Here is a 20,880-nt window from a genome sequence, read left to right as displayed (position 1 = left end):
TTCCGTCCAGCTAGCTAGGGCTTAGATTCTGGGTAGGCAGGGACAGGCTAGGATAGGAAGGAGAAGACAACCACAACAGCTCTTGTAAGAGCTAAATTCCAGGGAGAAGCTTGTCAGTGTAACGTGGCACTGACGGGCTCAATCGCCGCAACCCAGCTTTCCCAGGATCCTGAATGGAATACACTGACAGTGTATTCCCGTATACCCTATATATACCCCCGATCCCCGTTCCAACGGTGTGCCCCCTACCTTCACCCCAGAAATACCCTGCAAGTCCCCTAGCAATAGAATTGGGGCTATATACACCCACTATTTTTGCTACTGCCATATAGTGCCATTGTCTCACTGGGAATTCAAAGAATATATTGGGGTTACAAATACCTTCAAGTCCTGCCACTGCCATATAGTGCCATTGTCTGACTGGGAATGCAAAGAATATATTGGGGTTACAAATACCCTCATTTCTTGCTACTGCCATATAGTGCCAGTTTCTGACTGGGAATGCAAAGAATATATTGGGGTTACAAATACCTTCAAGTCCTGCCACTGCCATATAGTGCCAGTTTCTGACTGGGAATACCTGGCCGACACCAGCTCTGTCCTCTCCGATCCCTCTGTGCTCTACAGCCTACACTTATTTTCTCATCTTTTTTTCTGCACTGCACATCTCTTGCCTACTTCCTTTGGGATCTCAGAAGTGGTGGTCTCAGTGCTGAGAAACACATCTGAGTCCCCCATGCAATATGCATTAAGAGAACCCTGGAGCCTACCATAGCATCAAGCCTGGCTAAATGCAGAGAAAGATTTTGGACCACTTCCAGAGATGGTAATTTCAGTGCTGCAGTTGGCAACGGATGGTGTAATGGGATTAGCTGAGGGATCGCTGTCTTGACCACTTTTTGGCACAAAATGAAAGTCCAATCCAGCCAAGTATGGTGCAAGGATATGATGCAAGGACACCTACATATCCGTCTGTGACACATTGGGGAGTTCACCCTCATCCGCCCTTTTGGCCTGCACCATAATGCGCCTCTTCCCAGCTAAGCTAAGCGCTGAATTTAGGGACCGCCTCATGTTTGGGGGAAAGTGCTGGTGTGGACGGCACAGTGAGGTGGCGCAGTAGACACTCTGCTCAAAAAGGGCAGAGTGTCCCCCAGCCGGGACTCCAACATCTCCTGGGCCAGATTTTTGGAGATGAGGCCGTTGAAGCCTTGGGCATGTGGGTGGGTTGTGCTGTACTTTAGCATGAAATGAAAGGCCTGGGAGATGGGGAGTTGCTGGGAAGAGGCGCATGATGGCGCGGGCAAAAGGAGAAGTGGCAGGAAAAGGGGAGGATGAGGGAGAAGTCAACAAAGTGGCGGAGGCAGATGAAGTGATGTCCTGGCTCATCCTCTGGAGTGCATCGCCAGCACTGTGAGCAGAGGCAGTGGCATGAACGGCGGGCGACGTTTGTCCTGCCGTTGCTGCCTGCCACTGATTCCAGTGCTTGGATTCCAAATGACGGTGCATTGAAGTGGTGGACAGGTTGCTCTTCTCAGGGCCCCTACTCGATTTCGAGAGGCAAATTGTGTAGACGACTGTCAAATATCTTGTATTTGCCGGTGAGACTTGTATCCACTGTTAAATATCCGTACCTAGCCTTGAAATTGTGGGATAGACTTGTGTCACGTGTTGAAGGCCTTATCCACGATAGGAAGAAGTCAGCTTGTTATAAAACAGTGTAGAGGTTTATTAATCTCTTGAAGGAAAACACAGGAACAGGGAAAATGTCCAAATAACACAAATATCAGTCAATTGTCAATAGCTTACATCTTCAGAGAAGTTAAATCATCTGGATATCTTGTAGTTACAGCTTTGTTCATGCTTGTCATCTGGTTGGTGGACTTGGGCTGGTTACGACGTCCATGGATGTCCATCTGCCTGGACCACCCACCCTGGTGTTCCCAAAGACAGACCTCCTGGTCTTCCCCTGGTCTTCCCAAAGACAGACCCAGACATGTGTATTTCTTACTCATTTATATTCATGAGAGTGGGTGTTACCTTCCATCTTGTAGCTATGTAAGGAGATTTCTAAAATGGTCTACTCTAACCGCACCCATGCACCCAAAATATAAGACTATGATGTCAGTAGAGTGTTAACCCCATGTCTGCTAGAGAATATTGTAAATATATAATATTTAACATTTCCCCCTTTTGAGAGTGAAATATCTGTTTGAACTCTCAAGATATACCATACGACAATATTCATACAATTAGATTATATCTTCTTTCTTCTTTGCTGGAACTTAATTTTCATTGATTGTCCATATAACAATAATTTCATCAATTTGCGATACATTTTGACATTAATAAATGTTATGTTATGGTAAACTGTGATCAAAGATGGAAACAATTTGATCCATTATCTAACCTACACCTGATGAAGGCTCTTCTTTCATCGTCTGGTCTTCTGGTCATCTCTTCTTCCGTCATAATAGAAGGCTTATTACCACAAATGTAGTTCTTGACTTAAAGTCCTTTAGATTTCCTCCGTGTTGTGCAGATATTATAACGTTGTCCATTAAAGTTCATATTATGAAGATATTGATATAACAGCAAAGTCCATATGTTATGTTTCACTTCACCAAGACATAGACTGTAGAAGGGTTTCCTTCTGTAATTCCCTTGACCTCCTGTCACTGTACAATCATGTGACACTTCTGGAGCAATACTGCAAAAGCAAGGCAAGTGTGAATTCTGACATCATCCCTGCTGCTTGTCAGTAAGGTTCAGTCCTGGAATCTCAGTCTCTTGGATACACAATATCTGTGTTCGAGTTTTATCATTCACAACCCTTTTGCTCACCAAACACCTTGAAGTCTTGAAATAGAAAGGATTCCACCAAACATTGATGAGGACGTCTTTATATCTGTCCAATCATCCGCTGATCAAAGGTTCCAACCTCCAGTAATAATTTTTAAACACAGTCCTTGGCATAAGCTTAAGCATATAGCATCATACCTTCAGATTTTGTCTTTTCCCGCACATCTTCTTCTTGTAACTGTTAAAGTCTTTTTATTAACATTTGATATCAAACTTTCTCATAATCTTGGACTTGATTGAAGATAAGTTTTCTTTCCCTAATAACTAAGCCAAATTAGGCAATTTACTAAACTATAATATCACAGTGTACCATACCATTCATTTATATATCATATTCAAACTATCAGATAATAGTACTTTGGATACAATAATCTATATAAACATCATATATCAACATATATATCTTTATATCTATATGTATGAATATATGTGTACTTTACTTGTGATGACAAATTGCAACATAACTCTGAAATATAATGTGATTATTAATTACCATTCTATAGACAATCACTATATTTATTCTTTAGTTAGAACTTTTCACCAATTATACTAAACATATATTCCTATATGAGTGTGTTATCATACTTATCATACATTTTCTAAAGTTTAATCACTTTATTATCCTTTTTAATAAGAAATAATTTTATTTTGAGCATTCCTTTATTAATTATCATTGTGTTCCTTATCTGAGACACAATATTAACCCTTTATTCATAAAAACTTATGTGACTAAAGTTTCCTCTTAACACCTCGTCTCTTCACAGACTCCTGTGTCCTTTTTTAACCTTTCAGATACCTCCAATACCAAGAATAGAGACAACACTTGTGCCAACACACTCTTGTCTCTGTCTTAAACTTAACTGTATATATTCTTGTGTACTGGCTGTATGTGAACACCATATATATGAAATAAGTATATAAAACATAAACATTTCAAAATATGTCACATCCTATAATCAGAAGTTTGAAGAATAAACCAGAGACTATCTCTCTTGATATCCCATATCCTTTGATGATATTATACTTCTCCTTTCATGAAGATGATTAGCTTATCTCATTTGCATATAAGACATTTATGTTTACCCGATGTTGTTTTCCCAATGTTTGTGGATGTTGATGTGTGTAAGTGTATGCAAGTGTGTGCGTACATGTAAGAATACATAATCAATAATAATACAATAAATCAATACTGGCTATAGCTAACTAGATTTTCCACCATACCTAATATATTTATTATCCCATGATCCAATTACCCCAATAAACCTTTATCATTTGTCAGGTTTGAACAAATATATTGAAGATTATCTGTATCTTAGTCAAAAGCTTCTTCTTTTGCTACAAAATATTCACAAACTAAAATAACCTTCACCCTACTGCATCTGTCACCTTTCCTCAGCTCATGTGACTTAAACACTTGGTTTTCCTGTAGGTATAAACATATGAGGTTCCTTTTGATGGATTTCAAATATATTTGCTGATTTCCCAATTTAATATAGAGGATCACATAAGATAAAAAATAGAAAAAATAAACAATAGAAAAAGAAAATAGAAATAGACGTCTTTGCTGGATAGATGTCTCTTTTTCCTTGTTGGATGCATCCTGATTTTCTTAGGCCTATTTGTGATGTCACAGATCTGTTGTATACACCAGTGGACACATAACACACATAACACTTATACTGACCAGCCCATCAGGGTCACAGGTCACAGTGTGTTGCTGTCAATCAACTGACCACATGAACGGACATTGAGTCACAATAAGTAAGAGCTCCATGCCTAGTTGCATGCCTTCATACATAATGGATTATACATGAAAATCCTAAAAACATGGACTTTACATGAAACTATTGAAAAACATGCTTAAGGTAAGTTATAACTTATACCACTTTATCATGCATTGTTATTAGTCACACCATGTTAATTTGTTTACTCATTAATAGTTAGACACTCCATGCATTCTTTTGACTATAAGGAAAGAATGATGAATGAATGGACATCACTGATTGAACTGATCCATTTTTCCATATATGACATTTCTGATCTGAAAAATAGATAAACTTTAGCAAAAACCAAATTAATACAATATTGATTTTAACCAATGGAAAGTTTAATAACTTTATGGATTCCTAATACTATTTGATCATATTCATATATTGTACATATATTCATATACATGCCATATATTCATATATTGTACATAACATGTTCCTCCTCTCTCTGCTTCCAGAGAGTGGGCTATGACAAAAAGTCTTCACCACACATCAGACTCTCCTCCTGTGTGTATACATATATTATGATTATGATCCATAGTATTATTCACAATAGCATAATTAGGATTATTTATAAACATCATCACATAATCATGTGGATTATACCTGATCATTGGACTTCTCCTCATATAAAAGGGATTTCTCTTTACATAGCCAAATAGTACGTAAGTAAATCTCAATAGACAGTCATTCCTTCAGAGATACTTTTAAATTTGATCCCTGACCTCCTTTCAGATATATATTTTTAAGTTAAACCCATGAACTTCCTGTCAACACGTCCATCCATAATAGCCTCGCCAGGTCATGAGAGAATGCCAAGCTTGCCCTTTTCCTAAGAATATAAGACAGGTCAGATGCCATTGGGTTACTGAAAAGATCTGACATTTTGGAGACAACTGGTACATTCCCAGATACAATCTTTTGACTATCAATAGATTTGGTTGGCTGCAATTCTTTAATTTCAGTTAATACTGGAATTTCAATTTGTGGATTTTCCTGCATGGCATATGGTTTATATGCAACATGTAATTTCCTACGTTTCTCATAGATTTTGTCACTTTCCCTCCTATAAATAGGGGACACTTTAACCGGATTTGACAGATGCCTTTTAATAGGCTTTGCTTTTTGCTTTGGACATACTCGGTTTACATTTGACATTTGTCTCTCATGTGTTCTGGCCATGTCCAATAAACTAGCAGTTTCAAATAAAGTCGTCTTATCTGAGGCACTGGCAAGGGTGACTGCATCCAAGAATTTGAACTTTTTAACAAAACTTTTCACCATAGATGAAGAGTTCACCTTTGGAATGACAGTTTTGTATGTCCTCTCAAATTTAGACATGAACGCAAAAGTACATTCTTTTCTGCCAATCTTTATCTCATTCAGTATGTCAGGTGTTGGCATGCTGTCACCTCTAGTGCACCAGATTAGTTTCTTTAATCTCTCCACATCACTGTCTTTTAACCATTCATTTGACTCATTATCATAAGACATTTTTGCAGACAAACGTTCTGTAAAATCAATAGGAAGCCATAATTTAAACATTTTATTTCTCTGTTCAATATTTAGATCAAATTTCTCTGCATGGCTTTCAAAAATTTCTGAGTTTCTACACACATGGATCTTTACATCATATGTGGGAATGGCTTTACTCAGACTGATCAAATATTCCTGAGATTTTAATTTCAATTTAGTTTCTTGTATCATTTGTTCCTCACCATCTATGGCCATTACTGCCACATGGTGCTCTTTGTCAACATATTGAGATTTCTCATTATCTGTCTGAACAGATTTATGCATACTATTACTTAATTTCTTCTCTGTTACCACGTCATTAAAAATCTTTACCAAAGAAGCAATATTCCTAAATACCTGCTTCTCTTTTGTAGAACAAATTCTATTTTCAATCTTAGAATTTGCCTGCTCACATTGTGTATATAAATCTTGCCATATACTCGCTAAATTGTCACTAGACAAAACTTTATACTCAAAGTTACACTTTTTAGACAATGACTCTAATTTTTCCATACTTTAAAAGTAAAATCTTTACTCACCACTGTAGAAAGCTTCACCTTTAGCTTGTCCTTGGAACAGTTGGTCCCTGTCATCAGAACGTCTCAGTACGTCTGGCACTTGTGGTCCTTCTGTATTTCCTCACAGGCTTTCCTCACACAGGCTTCCATATCATATAACACGTACAACAGTCATCTGTATCTCACCAATATAAGTTCTTTTTCGAAGTCTTCCTGAATCTTGCAATTCATACAACTTGCAAAATACTCCTCTCTTCCCCCTTAATTGCAAGTGAACGGAACAAGAAAAACAGGAAAAAAACGACCGTGCTTGGCTCGCCACTGTTAAATATCTTGTATTTGCCGGTGAGACTTGTATCCACTGTTAAATATCCGTACCTAGCCTTGAAATTGTGGGATAGACTTGTGTCACGTGTTGAAGGCCTTATCCACGATAGGAAGAAGTCAGCTTGTTATAAAACAGTGTAGAGGTTTATTAATCTCTTGAAGGAAAACACAGGAACAGGGAAAATGTCCAAATAACACAAATATCAGTCAATTGTCAATAGCTTACATCTTCAGAGAAGTTAAATCATCTGGATATCTTGTAGTTACAGCTTTGTTCATGCTTGTCATCTGGTTGGTGGACTTGGGCTGGTTACGACGTTCATGGATGTCCATCTGCCTGGACCACCCACCCTGGTGTTCCCAAAGACAGACCTCCTGGTCTTCCCCTGGTCTTCCCAAAGACAGACCCAGACATGTGTATTTCTTACTCATTTATATTCATGAGAGTGGGTGTTACCTTCCATCTTGTAGCTATGTAAGGAGATTTCTAAAATGGTCTACTCTAACCGCACCCATGCACCCAAAATATAAGACTATGATGTCAGTAGAGTGTTAACCCCATGTCTGCTAGAGAATATTGTAAATATATAATATTTAACAACGACACTATATCTGTCCTCGGCGCATTCCTTGAAAAAACTCTACACCTTCGAGAAACGTGCCCTCGATGGGCGAGTTTTTCTGGGCTGGGTACAAAAGGGAACATCTTCGGACATTCTGGGTCTGGCCTGGCTTCGGCAAAGCTGCTGACCTCTGCCTCTAGCTACCCTTTTTGGTGCTGCACCTGCCTCAACATCCACACTACTTTCCCAGCTTGACATCCGCCTTGTCCAGGTGGAGTTGTTGTCCTCGTCGTCCACCACCTCCTCTTCCAACTCCTGTCTCGCCTCCTCCTCCTGCACAATGCGCATGTCAACTGGACGCCTGACAGCAACTGCGTCTCATCGTTGTCGATTGGGGTTATTGTTCTGGGAAGATTGAGAATCTTGTGTGGAAGGAGGACAAGACTGTTGGGTAAGAGGAGGAGAGGAGGTAGAGGCTGACTGGCTGGTGGACAATGTGCTTTAAGCGTTATCCGACAGCCATTGCAAGACCTGTTCCTGGTTCTCGGGCCTACTAAGGTTTGTACCATTCAGCCTAGTTAATGTGGAACTTTTGTGCAAAGCGCAGAACTTAGGGCCCGCCTGATGTTAAGGGACACACGCTGGTACAAGGCTCAACTCACCCTAAGGGCCAAAAACACTGCTGGTGCAAGGCTCTACTCATGCCAAGGGCCTCAATCTCTGCTGGTAGCTCAGCTTAAGGTCCTGTAACTTTGTTTGGAAGGGCTCATGTTAAGGGCTAGAAAAGTCAATTTTGGAAGGTCTTACCACATCACACACACACACTATGACAGTTGTAGGTGAGGACTAAAGGATTTCCCATTGCCTATTCCATCTGTGGTTGTCATGGTTTAAAGGGGTGGTTGTTACTGTTTGTTGAGCTTAAATTGGGGTTTGTGTCCATCCATTTGGGGAGTAAAGAAGGTTTCCAGGTATTTTCCCACTTTGATAGAGGTTTTTTTGAATGTGGAAAGTGTGTAGTTGTTAGGCTATGATGTTGGGGTAATAGAGGGTCTTTGGTGTGTTAGATGCCCCCAGACATGTTTCCCCTGCTGTCCCAGTGTCATTCCAGAGGTGTTGGCATCATTTCCTGGGGTGTCATAGTGGACTTGGTGACCCTCCAGACACGGATTTGGGTTTCCCCCTTAACGAGTATCTGTTCCCCATAGACTATAATGGGGTTCGAAACCCGTTCGAACACACGAACAGTGAGCGGCTGTTCGAATCGAATTTTGAACCTCGAACATTTTAGTGTTAGCTCATCTCTAAGAATTAGTGATGCTTTTATCAAAGCATCACTAATTCAAGTTTTCTAAAGTAAAAAGTGTAAAAGTAAAAAAAAAAAAGTGAAAAATAAAGTGTCTGATAAAAATGAATAAACTTATAAAGCCCCAAAATTCCCTTTTTTCTATAGAAAATCAATTATATTAAAAAAAACCTAAAAGTTAATAAAAACAATACATATTTGGTATCGTCGCGTCCGTAACAATCTGAACAATAAAACTGCAACAATATTTAATGTATACGGTGAACGTCGGAAAAAAACCCCAGAAAAAACCCGCCGGAAGTAGTGATTTTTCACCATCTCACCTTACAAAATATGCTATAAAAAGTGATCAAAAAGTCATATGCACCCCACAACAGTACCAATAAAAAGCGCACATTGTCCCGCAAAAAATAAGCCCTCAACCAACACTGTCAACCAAAAAATAAAAATGTTACGCCTCTCAGAAGATGGCGATACAAAAAACATTGATTCATGTTGCTAAATGTGTTTTTATTCTACAGAATTAGTATCGCATAAAAAAATTACATAAATGAGGTATCGCCGTAACCGGACCGACCCGCAGAATAAAGGTCACATGTTGCTTATATTGTACGCTACATGGCAAAAAATTTAAGAGGTAGAATGCAATGCCAGAATTGATTTTTCTTTAAAAAATCCAGCAAAAAAGAATTAATAAAATATATTCAGTAAGTTGTAGGCACCCAAAAATGGCGTCATTGCAAAATGCATCTCATCCCGCAAAGAACAAGCCCTTATATGGCCACGTCACCAGAAAAATAAAGAAAATATAGCATCTAGCAATGTGAAGACAAACAACCGCAAAATCGCCAAATCATTAGAACACAACTGACTGCGGCAGGAAGAGAAAATATAAACTGTGCAAACGGATATCAGCGGACACCCCAGATTTACAGCTTATGAGGGAAAAGACACCAGAAGTGACCCCCAGAGTGACTTCCCCAATCATGGGACATAGTAGGGAATTTGGTGTCTGCAATGTTCTCCGCACAGCTTATATATTCCCCTTTGCCATCCGTTGTGCAGTCACGTCTGGGATAGTAATACTCACTACACTCCCTGATACATTCTTTGAGGGGTGCAGTTTTCAAAATGGGGTCACTCCTTTGAGGAATCCAGTTTTCTGGTACGTTACAGGCTCAACAAACATGGCATGGCGTCCGGATACCAAACATCTGAATCTGTACTCTAAAAGTCGCATATAGCGCTCCTTCCCTTCTGCGCCCTGCTGTGCGCCCAAACTGCAGTTTATGACACATGTATGACACTGGTGTACCCGGGATAACGGACGTAATGTCATATGTGGGTATAAACTGATATTAGAACACAACTGGACGCAGAAGGGTCATTTGGTTTTTGGAGCACAGACGGTTTGGTTTTTGGATGCCATGACACTTTTGCAGAGCTGAAGCGCTAGTAAAGTGGGATCCCCTCATATGAGACCTTATTTTGGAAACTACACCCCTGAAGGATTTCTCCAGGGGTACAGACAGCATTTTTAACCCCCAAGTGTTGCTATAACTTATTATCCATAAATGAATACAAAGCTGTCTGTGAGAGGTGAAAATGACCATTTTTCCAAGAATACGTCATTTCAGTGCCTAATATGTTGTGCCCGCCTTGTATCAGAGATGAACGCTCTAAAAGCTGTTGTGCCCGGGATACCCGCTTACCAGTTTTTGGAGTGTCTCTGCTGACATAAGTTGGACACAACATATTGGGCACTGAAATGGCGAATCTCTGGAAAACTTCATTTTTAACTTCTCATTATCAGCCGCAATTTCATTTCTGGAAACCAAATAAATGCAACACTCAAGGGTTAAAAATGCTCGCTACGCCACTTGATAAATCCCATCAGTGGGGTAGTGTCCAAAATGGGGTGACATGTCTGCGGATTCCACTTTATTGGCAATTCAGGGGCTTTGCAAAAGTGACGTCCAAAAACCAAACTGTGCTCCAAAACCCAAAATAGCGCTCCTTCCCTTCTGTCCCCGGCTGTGCCCAAACAGCCTTTCTACCCACATATGGCATTAAGCACGTTATCCGGGGTACACCAGTGTCATACATGTGGGCATACACCGCCATTTGGGTTACACAGCAGGGTGCAGATGTGAAGGAGCGCTATGTGCTTTTGGAGTGCAGATTTAGATCGTTGGTTTTTGGACACCATGTCATATTTGCCGAGACCCTAAAATTTCCCCTACAAAATGGGGTCACTTCTTGGTGAATTCCAGTTTACTGTCAACTCCAGGGCTCTGCAAAAACAACATGGCGCCCCGAAAGTCCCTCTAACTCTGTACCCCAATAGCTAAAAAGCGCAGTGCACCTTCCCTTCTGAGCCCTGCTGTGTGCCCAAGCAGCAGTTTACACCCACATATATAATTTTTTGCCCCTCAGGATGGCCCCTTAATAGTTTCAGGAGTGCAGGTCTCTGACAACACAAAGTGAGGGCAACGTATTGGGCACCGAAATGGCAGATTTCTTAAAAAATTTCAATTTTCATTTTGTACATTAATTTTTGGGAAGCATTTTTAGGCTCAAAATGATAATACCCCTTGATACATTCCTTGATGGGTGTAGTTTTTAAAATGGGGTCACATTTGAGGGGTTTCCATTGTGTTGATACTTTAGGGGCTCTGCAAATACGACATGGCACCTGAAAACTATTCCAGCAAAATCTGCCCTCCAAAACCCAAATAGCGCTCTTCCCATTCTGAGCCCCAACATGTCCCCATACAGCAGACTATGGCCACATATGGGGTATCACCGTGTTCAGGAGAAATTGTGTAACAAACTGTGGGGGGCTTTCTCTCCTTTAACCCCTTATGAAAATGAAAACTTTGGGGATAAAGGGACATTTTAGTAATTTTTAACCTACACATCCCTAAGTTAGTAAAATCTGTGAAACGACTATAGGGTCAGAATGTTCACTATACCCCTCAATGAATACCTTAAGGGGTCTAGTTTATAAAATGGGGTCATTTATGGGGGTTTCAATTGTTTTGGTAACTCAAATCTTGTTTGAATGTGCAATGGGCCTAAAATATCTGCAAGCAAAATTTGTGTCTTGAAATCCAGTTGGTGGTCCCTTCTTTTTGGGCCCTGCCGTGCGTCCGTACATAGGATTAAGGCCACAAAGTGTACATTTTTGAACACGGGAGAAATGGGGCCATCTATTTTGGGGTGTTTTTCTTCATTTTCATGTGTCATGTGCAAAAAAACTGCCTTTAAAATTACTCTTTTGTGTAAAAAATGAGAATTTTTTGTTTGACGCAAATTCTTTTCAAACCTATGGGGTCAAAATACTCACTATACCCCTCAATGAATACCTCAAGGGGTCTAGTTTATAAAATGGTGTCATTTATTGGGGTTTTCAATTATTTTGGTAACTCAAATCTTGTTTAAATGAGCAATGGGCCTGAAACAATTAGAAGCAAAAATTGTGTCTTGAAATCCAGTTGGTGCTCCCTTCTTTTTGGGCCCTACCGTGCGTCCGTACATAGAATTAAGGCCACAAAGTGTACATTTTTGACCACGGGAGAAATGGAGTAATCTATTTTGGGGTGTTTTTCTTCATTTTCATGTCATGTGCAAAAAAACTGCCTATAAAATGACACGTGTAAAAAATATGAAATTTTTTTTGTTTGACGCAAATTTTCTCAAAACTTATGGGGTCAGAGTACTCTCTATACCCCTCAATGAATACCCTAAGGGGTCTAGTTTTCCAAATTGGGTCATTTAATGGGAGGTTCTGTCATTATGCCACCTATTCCTGTCTGCAAACAGAGCTTGGTACAGGAAAAAAATTACAAACTCAAAATTTCCAAAATTTGCTTATAAACTTGATAAACGTGTAAATTGTCTAAGTTACGCAAATATGCTAAAATTATTTCAAATATGCTTGAAACACAAAAGGAACATTTGGAAATATATAACTACTAACTTTTTTGCCCTGTATTATTGTGTATATGTGAGATATCGCAGCTAAAAATGGAAAACATTGAAAAATTTTCAGCATTTGCGAGTTTTTAAATAAATTTACGCAAGTTATATCAGTCTAATTTTACCTTGTCAGTAAAGTACAACATGTCACGAAAAAACAATATCAGAATCGCTTGGATGCCTAATACTGTTATAGAATAGAGATGAGCGAACACTAAAATGTTCGAGGTTCGAAATTCGAATCGAACAGCCGCTCACTGTTCGTGTGTTCGAACGGGTTTCGAACCCCATTATAGTCTATGGGGAACAGATACTCGTTAAGGGGGAAACCCAAATCCGTGTCTGGAGGGTCACCAAGTCCACTATGATACCACAGGAAATGATGCCAACACCTCTGGAATGACACTGGGACAGCAGGGGAAGCATGTCTGGGGGCATCTAACACACCAAAGACCCTCTATTACCCCAACATCACAGCCTAACAACTACACACTTTACACACTCAATACCACCTCTCTGACAGTAGGAAAACACCTTGAAACATGTGTATTTGGCACTTGCAGTGAGGAGAGCTGGTCACCAGCAGTGAATTTGGCCCTTGTAGTAAGTTGAGGTTGGCACCAACATTTGTTTTGAAAATCAGGGTGGATTGAGCCTCTAACCAGCAGAGTTTGGGCAAATTCATGGTGGAGGGAGCCTCTAAAAACCCCAGTTTGGACCAATTCATGGTGGAGGGAGCCTCTAAAAACCCCAGTTTGGACCAATTCATGGTGGAGGGAGCCTCTAAACAGCCCAGTTTGGACCAATTCATGGTGGAGGGAGCCTCTAAAAACCCCAATTTGGACCAATTCATGGTGGAGGGAGCCTCTAACCAGCCCAGTTTGGACCAATTCATGGTGGAGGGAGCCTCTAACCAGCCCAGTTTGGGCAAATTCATGGTGGAGGGAGCCTCTAAAAACCCCAATTTGGACCAATTCATGGTGGAGGGAGCCTCTAAAAACCCCAGTTTGGACCAATTCATGGTGGAGGGAGCCTCTAAAAAACCCAGTTTGGACCAATTCATGGTGGAGGGAGCCTCTAAACAGCCCAGTTTGGGCACATTCATGGTGGAGGGAGCCTCTAAAAACCCCAGTTTGGACCAATTCATGGTGGAGGGAGCCTCTAAAAACCCCAGTTTGGACCAATTCATGGTGGAGGGAGCCTCTAAAAACCCCAGTTTGGACCAATTCATGGTGGAGGGAGCCTCTAAAAACCCCAGTTTGGACCAATTCATGGTGGAGGGAGCCTCTAACCAGCCCAGTTTGGACCAATTCATGGTGGAGGGAGCCTCTAAACAGCCCAGTTTGGGCAAATTCATGGTGGAGGGAGCCTCTAACCAGCCCAGTTTGGACCAATTCATGGTGGAGGGAGCCTCTAAAAACCCCAGTTTGGACCAATTCATGGTGGAGGGAGCCTCTAAAAACCCCAGTTTGGACCAATTCATGGTGGAGGGAGCCTCTAAAAAACCCAGTTTGGACCAATTCATGGTGGAGGGAGCCTCTAAACAGCCCAGTTTGGGCAAATTCATGGTGGAGGGAGCCTCTAACCAGCCCAGTTTGGGCAAATTCATGGTGGAGGGAGCCTCTAAAAACCCCCGTTTGGACCAATTCATGGTGGAGGGAGCCTCTAAACAGCCCAGTTTGGGCAAATTCATGGTGGAGGGAGCCTCTAACCAGCCCAGTTTGGACCAATTCATGGTGGAGGGAGCCTCTAAAAACCCCAGTTTGGACCAATTCATGGTGGAGGGAGCCTCTAAAAACCCCAGTTTGGACCAATTCATGGTGGAGGGAGCCTCTAAAAACCCCAGTTTGGACCAATTCATGGTGGAGGGAGCCTCTAAAAACCCCAGTTTGGACCAATTCATGGTGGAGGGAGCCTCTAAAAACCCCAGTTTGGACCAATTCATGGTGGAGGGAGCCTCTAAAAACCCCAGTTTGGACCAATTCATGGTGGAGGGAGCCTCTAAAAAACCCAGTTTGGACCAATTCATGGTGGAGGGAGCCTCTAAAAACCCCAGTTTGGACCAATTCATGGTGGAGGGAGCCTCTAAACAGCCCAGTTTGGACCAATTCATGGTGGAGGGAGCCTCTAAAAACCCCAATTTGGATCAATTCATGGTGGAGGGAGCCTCTAACCAGCCCAGTTTGGGCAAATTCATGGTGGAGGGAGCCTCTAAAAACCCCAATTTGGACCAATTCATGGTGGAGGGAGCCTCTAAACAGCCCAGTTTTGGCAAATTCATGGTGGAGGGAGCCTCTAAAAACCCCAGTTTGGACCAATTCATGGTGGAGGGAGCCTCTAAAAAACCCAGTTTGGACCAATTTATGGTGGAGGGAGCCTCTAACCAGCCCAGTTTGGACCAATTCATGGTGGAGGGAGCCTCTAAAAACCCCAGTTTGGACCAATTCATGGTGGAGGGAGCCTCTAAACAGCCCAGTTTGGACCAATTCATGGTGGAGGGAGCCTCTAAAAACCCCAATTTGGACCAATTCATGGTGGAGGGAGCCTCTAACCAGCCCAGTTTGGACCAATTCATGGTGGAGGGAGCCTCTAACCAGCCCAGTTTGGGCAAATTCATGGTGGAGGGAGCCTCTAACCAGCCCATTTTGGGATAAATATAACAGTCCATGGAGTCTCATCTTCCTCTTGTTTGGTGACAGCTGGACACGTATTGGGCAGCGATCTCCACAGTGGCCTCTTCTTCTCCCAGTAGGATGTAGAGTTTCCTCTTCTCGTCTGCAGATATGAAGTCTGGGATGTGGGCAGAGAGTCTTTGGTAGTAGACGGCCCTCATAGCTGAGTATTTGGTGCAGTGTAGCAGGAAGTGGGTCTCGTCTTCTAGGGCCCCCTGGTCACAGTGCTGGCACAGTCTCTTCCCCCGTGGCTTGTACGTCTGTCTGTATCGCCCCGTCTCTATCTCTAGGTTGTGGGCGCTCAGTCTGTATCGGCTCAGGGTCTGTCTGTGCTTGGGATGGCGTATTCTCTCCAGGTAGGTGGCCATGGTGTAGTCCCTTTGTAGGGATTGGTACACGGTGAGTTTCTTGGAGTTATTTATTTCGTTTCTCCATTCTTCAATGTACCGCTCTCTGTTTGCCTCTGCTAGTATTAGCAGAATTGTGCAACGCTTATGGTGGATGAGTATGAGGATGCGGAGGAATTGGAGAGGTTGAGTACAGACATGGAGTTTCATGTTGGGGTGCTTTACACAGGTGGGCACAAAAATGAAGGCTCTATCCAGTGGTGGTTCATTTTTATCAAAGTGAGCCGGTCGGCACTCTCAGCTGACAGACGGGTGCGCTTGTCAGTGATGATGCCACCGGCTGCACTGAACACCCTCTCAGATAGGACGCTGGCGGCAGGACAGGACAGCACCTCCAAGGCATATAGGGCAAGTTCAAGCCACAGGTCCAACTTCGACACCCAATACGTGTAGGGCGCAGAGGGGTCGGAGAGGACAGGGCTGTGGTCGGAAAGGTATTCCCGCAACATGCGCCTATACTTCTCACGCCTGGTGACACTAGGACCCTCCGTGGCGGCACTTTGGCGAGGGGGTGCCATCAAGGTGTCCCAGACCTTAGACAGTGTGCCCCTCGTTTGTGTGGACCGGTGAGAACTTGGTTGCCTACTGGAGGAACTGCCCTCCCTGCCGCCAACGTCACATGCTGGAAACATCTCCATCATATTCTGCACCAATTGCCTGTGGCAAGCATTGATGCGATTGGCCCTCCCCTCTACCGGAATAAAAGACGAGATGTTGTTTTTATACCGGGGGTCAAGGATAGCAAAGATCCAGTACTGGTTGTCCTCCATGATTTTGACAATACGCTTGTCGGTTGTAAAGCACCCCAACATGAACTCAGCCATGTCTGCCACAGTGTTAGTTGGCATGACTCCTCTGGCCCCACCGGAAAGTTCAATCTCCATTTCCTCCTCATCCTCCATGTCTACCCATCCGCGCTGCAACAATGGGACGATTCGAAGTTGCCCGGAAGCCTCCTGTATCACCATCACATCATCGGACAACTCTTCTTCCTCCTCCTCCTCCTCCTCCATTAAACGCAGTGAAGCGGACAGATGTGTGGACCTACTCTCCAGCTGTGACGGATCGGATGCTATCCCTAACTCCTCTGTGTGATCTGAGTTATCCCTGATGTCAATCAGGGATTCTCTCAGAACACACAAGAGCGGGATTGTAAGGCTCACCATCGCATCCTCAGAGCTCACCCTCCTTGTGGACTCCTCAAAGACCCGTAGGATGTCACAAAGGTCTCTCATCCATGGCCACTCATGGGTGTGAAACTGAGGCAGCTGACTTTGTGGCACCCTAGGGTTTTGTAGCTGGTATTCCATCAAAGGTCTCTGCTGCTCAACCACTCTATTCAACATCTGAAACGTTGAGTTCCAGCGTGTGGGGACGTCGCACAAAAGCCGGTGTTGTGGCACATGCAGGCGTTGCTGGAGAGATTTTAAGCTAGCAGCGGCTACTGTCGACTTGCGAAAGTGGGCGCACATGCGCCGCACTTTCACCAGTAGCTCTGGAACATTGGGGTAGCTCTTTAGGAAACGTTGCACCACTAGGTTGAAGACGTGGGCCAGGCATGGAACATGTTGGAGTCCGGCAAGCTCCAGAGCTGCTACCAGGTTCCGGCCGTTATCACAAACGACCATGCCTGGGCCCAGGTGCAGCGGCTCAAACCATATTGCCGTCTCATCGAGGAGGGCATCCCTCACCTCGGAGGCAGTGTGCTGTCTGTCCCCCAAGCTGATCAGCTTCAGCACAGCCTGCTGACGTCTACCAACGCCAGTGCTGCAACGTTTCCAACTCGTAGCTGGGGTCAATCTAACAGCGGAGGAGGAGGCGGTAGAGGAGGAGGAGGAGGGGGGTGTTCTTCTCGTGTCCCTGCCAGGAATGTTAGGCGGGGAGACGAGGTACACCGGGCCAGTTTGGGAAGCAGTCCCAGCCTCAACTACATTCACCCAGTGTGCCGTCAGTGAAATGTAGCGTCCCTGTCCGCATGCACTTGTCCACGCGTCGGTGGTCAAGTGGACCTTTGTGCAAAGCGCGGAACTAAGGGCCCGCCTGATGTTGAGTGACACGTGCTGGTGCAAGGCGGGGACGGCACACCGGGAGAAGTAGTGACGGCTAGGGACGGCATAGCGAGGTGCCGCAGTTGCCATCAGGTCCAGGAAGGCGGGAGTTTCAACAAGCCGGAACGCCAACATCTCCTGGGCCAGCAGTTTAGCGATGTTGGCGTTCAAGGCTTGCGCGTGTGGGTGGTTAGCAGTGTATTTCTGCCGCCGCTCCAATGTCTGAGAGATGGTGGGTTGTTGTAAAGAAGCGCCTGATGGTGCCTTTGATGGTGCAGGAGAAGGAGATAAGACAGGAACAGGGGAGGATGAGGGAGAAGTCAACAAAGTGGCGGAGGCAGATGAAGTGGTGTCCTGGCTCGTCCTCTGGAGTGCATCGCCAGCACAGTCAGCAGTGGCAGAGGCAGAGGCAGTGGCAGAGGCAGTGGCAGTGGCGTGAACGGCAGGCGGCCTTTGTCCTGCCGTTGCTGCCTGCCACTGATTCCAGTGCTTGGATTCCAAATGACGGCGCATTGAAGTGGTGGACAGGTTGCTCTTCTCAGAGCCCCTAATCAATTTCGAGAGGCAAATTGTGCAGACAACACTATATCTGTCCTCGGCGCATTCCTTGAAAAAACTCCACACCTTCGAGAAACGTGCCCTCGAGGTGGGAGTTTTTCGGGGCTGGGTACGAACTGGAACATCTTGGGAGATTCCGGGTGTGGCCTGGCTTCGCCTAAGCTGCTGACCTCTGCCTCTAGCTACCCTTTTTGGTGCTGCACTTGCCTCAACATCCACACTACTTTCCCCGCTTGACATCCCCCCTGTCCAGGTCGGGTCAGTGTCCTCATCATCCACCACTTCCTCTTCCAACTCCTGTCTCATCTCCTCCTCCCGCACAATGCGCCGGTCAACTGGATGCCCTGACGGCAACTGCGTCACATCATCGTCGATGAGGGTGGGTTGCTGGTCATCCACCACCAAATCGAACGGAGATGGAGGAGACTCTAGTGTTTGAGCATCTGGACACAGATGCTCCTCTGTTAGGTTCGTGGAATCGTGACGTGGAGAGGCAGGTTGAGGGACAATGAAAGGAGCGGAGAACAGCTCTGGGGAGCAGGGACAGTTGGGGTTATTGTTCTGTGAAGCTTGGGAATTTTGGGAGGAAGGAGGACAAGACTGTTGGGTAATAGGAGGAGAGGAGGCAGAGTCTGACTGGCTGCTGGACAATGTGCTGTAAGCGTTCTCTGACAGCCATTGCAAGACCTGTTCCTGGTTCTCGGGCCTACTAAGGTTTGTACCCTGCAGTTTAGTTAATGTGGCAAGCAACCCTGGCACTGTGGAGTGGCGCAATGCTTGCTGCCCCACAGGAGTAGGCACGGGACGCCCTGTGGCTTCACTGCTACCTTGCTCCCCAGAACCATTCCCCCGACCTCGCCCACGGCCTCGTCCACGTCCCTTTCCGGGAGCCTTGCGCATTTTGAATTCCCAGTTAGAAATTGGCACTATATACCAGTAGCAAAAATTGTGGGTGCACGTAACCCCAATATATTCTTTGAATTCCCAGTCAGACAATGGCACTATATACCAGTAGCAAGAAATGAGGGTATTTATAACCCCAATATATTCTTTGAATTCCCAGTCAGAAACTGGCACTATATGGCAGTAGCAAGAAATGAGGGTATTTATAACCCCAATATATTCTTTGAATTCCCAGTCAGACAATGGCACTGTATACCAGTAGTAAAAATTGTGGGTGCACGTAACCCCAATATATTCTTTGAATTCCCAGTCAGAAACTGGCACTATATGGAAGTAGCAAGAAATGAGGGTATTTATAACCCCAATATATTCTTTGAATTCCCAGTCAGACAATGGCACTGTATACCAGTAGTAAAAATTGTGGGTGTATATAGCCCCAATTCTATTGCTAGGGGACTTGCAGGGTATTTCTGGGGTGAAGGTGGGGGGGCACACCGTTGGAACGGGTATCGGGGGTATATATCGGGTATACGGGAATACACTGACAGTGTATTCCATTCAGGATCCTGGGAAAGCTTGGTTGCGGCGATTGAGCCCGTCAGTGCCACGTTACACTGACAAGCTTCTCCCTGGAATTTAGCTCTTATAAGAGCTGTTGGTTGTCTTCTCCTTCCTATCCTAGCCTGTCCCTGCCTACCCAGAATCTAAGCCCTAGCTAGCTGGACGGAAACCTCCGTCCTCGGTGAATTGCAAGCTCAGAATGACGCGAACCTGGGCGTCGCTGTTCTTTTAAATTAGAGGTCACATGTTTTCGGCAGCCAATGGGTTTTGCCTACTTTTCTCAACGTCACCGGTGTCGTAGTTCCTGTCCCACCTACCCTGCGCTGTTATTGGAGCAAAAAAGGCGCCAGGGAAGGTGGGAGGGGAATCGAGTAATGGCGCACTTTACCACGCGGTGTTCGATTCGATTCGAACATGGCGAACAGCCTAATATCCGATCGAACATGAGTTCGATAGAACACTGTTCGCTCATCTCTATTATAGAATTATTCACTGATAAAGTCACACAGGGCAAATTTCCAAAATTTGGCTTGGTCATTAAGGTCCAAAACAGGCTGGTCACTAAGGGGTTAATATGTCACACTACATGATTATCTATAATAATAACAGATGATAGGACTGGAGAGGTGATGGACTCTGGACATGTATGTAGTGAGATTTATTAATGTGTCTCCCTATAACCAGGATTACACAGTAGTGAAGAAGACATTGGGGAGCCCGCTGACAGCTCCTCCACCTCACCCCCTGATACAGGAGGAGATCAATAGACAGAAGATCCTAGAACTCACCAACAAGATGCTGGAGCTGCTGACTGGAGAGGTGACACTGCTGGGAATGCTGGGACATTATACAGTAACTGGAGGGGTCGGGGTGATGACTGTATCATTGTG

The 20,880-nt window shown here is 44.1% G+C and overlaps 2 protein-coding genes across 2 annotated transcripts in view; one reads left to right on the top strand and one right to left on the bottom strand.

The window, feature by feature from the left end:
- The window catches only part of LOC142190426 (gastrula zinc finger protein XlCGF66.1-like), a 198,610-nt gene that overhangs the window by 8,144 nt on the left and 169,586 nt on the right, over positions 1–20,880 (top strand). The gene's annotated exons all lie outside the window — the stretch shown is intronic.
- LOC142189903 (uncharacterized) overlaps positions 1–20,880 on the bottom strand; it is a 490,808-nt gene that overhangs the window by 377,384 nt on the left and 92,544 nt on the right. The gene's annotated exons all lie outside the window — the stretch shown is intronic.

The sequence above is a fragment of the Leptodactylus fuscus genome, chromosome 1, assembly GCF_031893055.1.
Source record: "Leptodactylus fuscus isolate aLepFus1 chromosome 1, aLepFus1.hap2, whole genome shotgun sequence".
Classification (NCBI taxonomy): domain Eukaryota; kingdom Metazoa; phylum Chordata; class Amphibia; order Anura; family Leptodactylidae; genus Leptodactylus; species Leptodactylus fuscus.
Note: the sequence above shows the minus strand (reverse complement) of the source record. Positions and strands in the feature narration are given on the sequence as shown.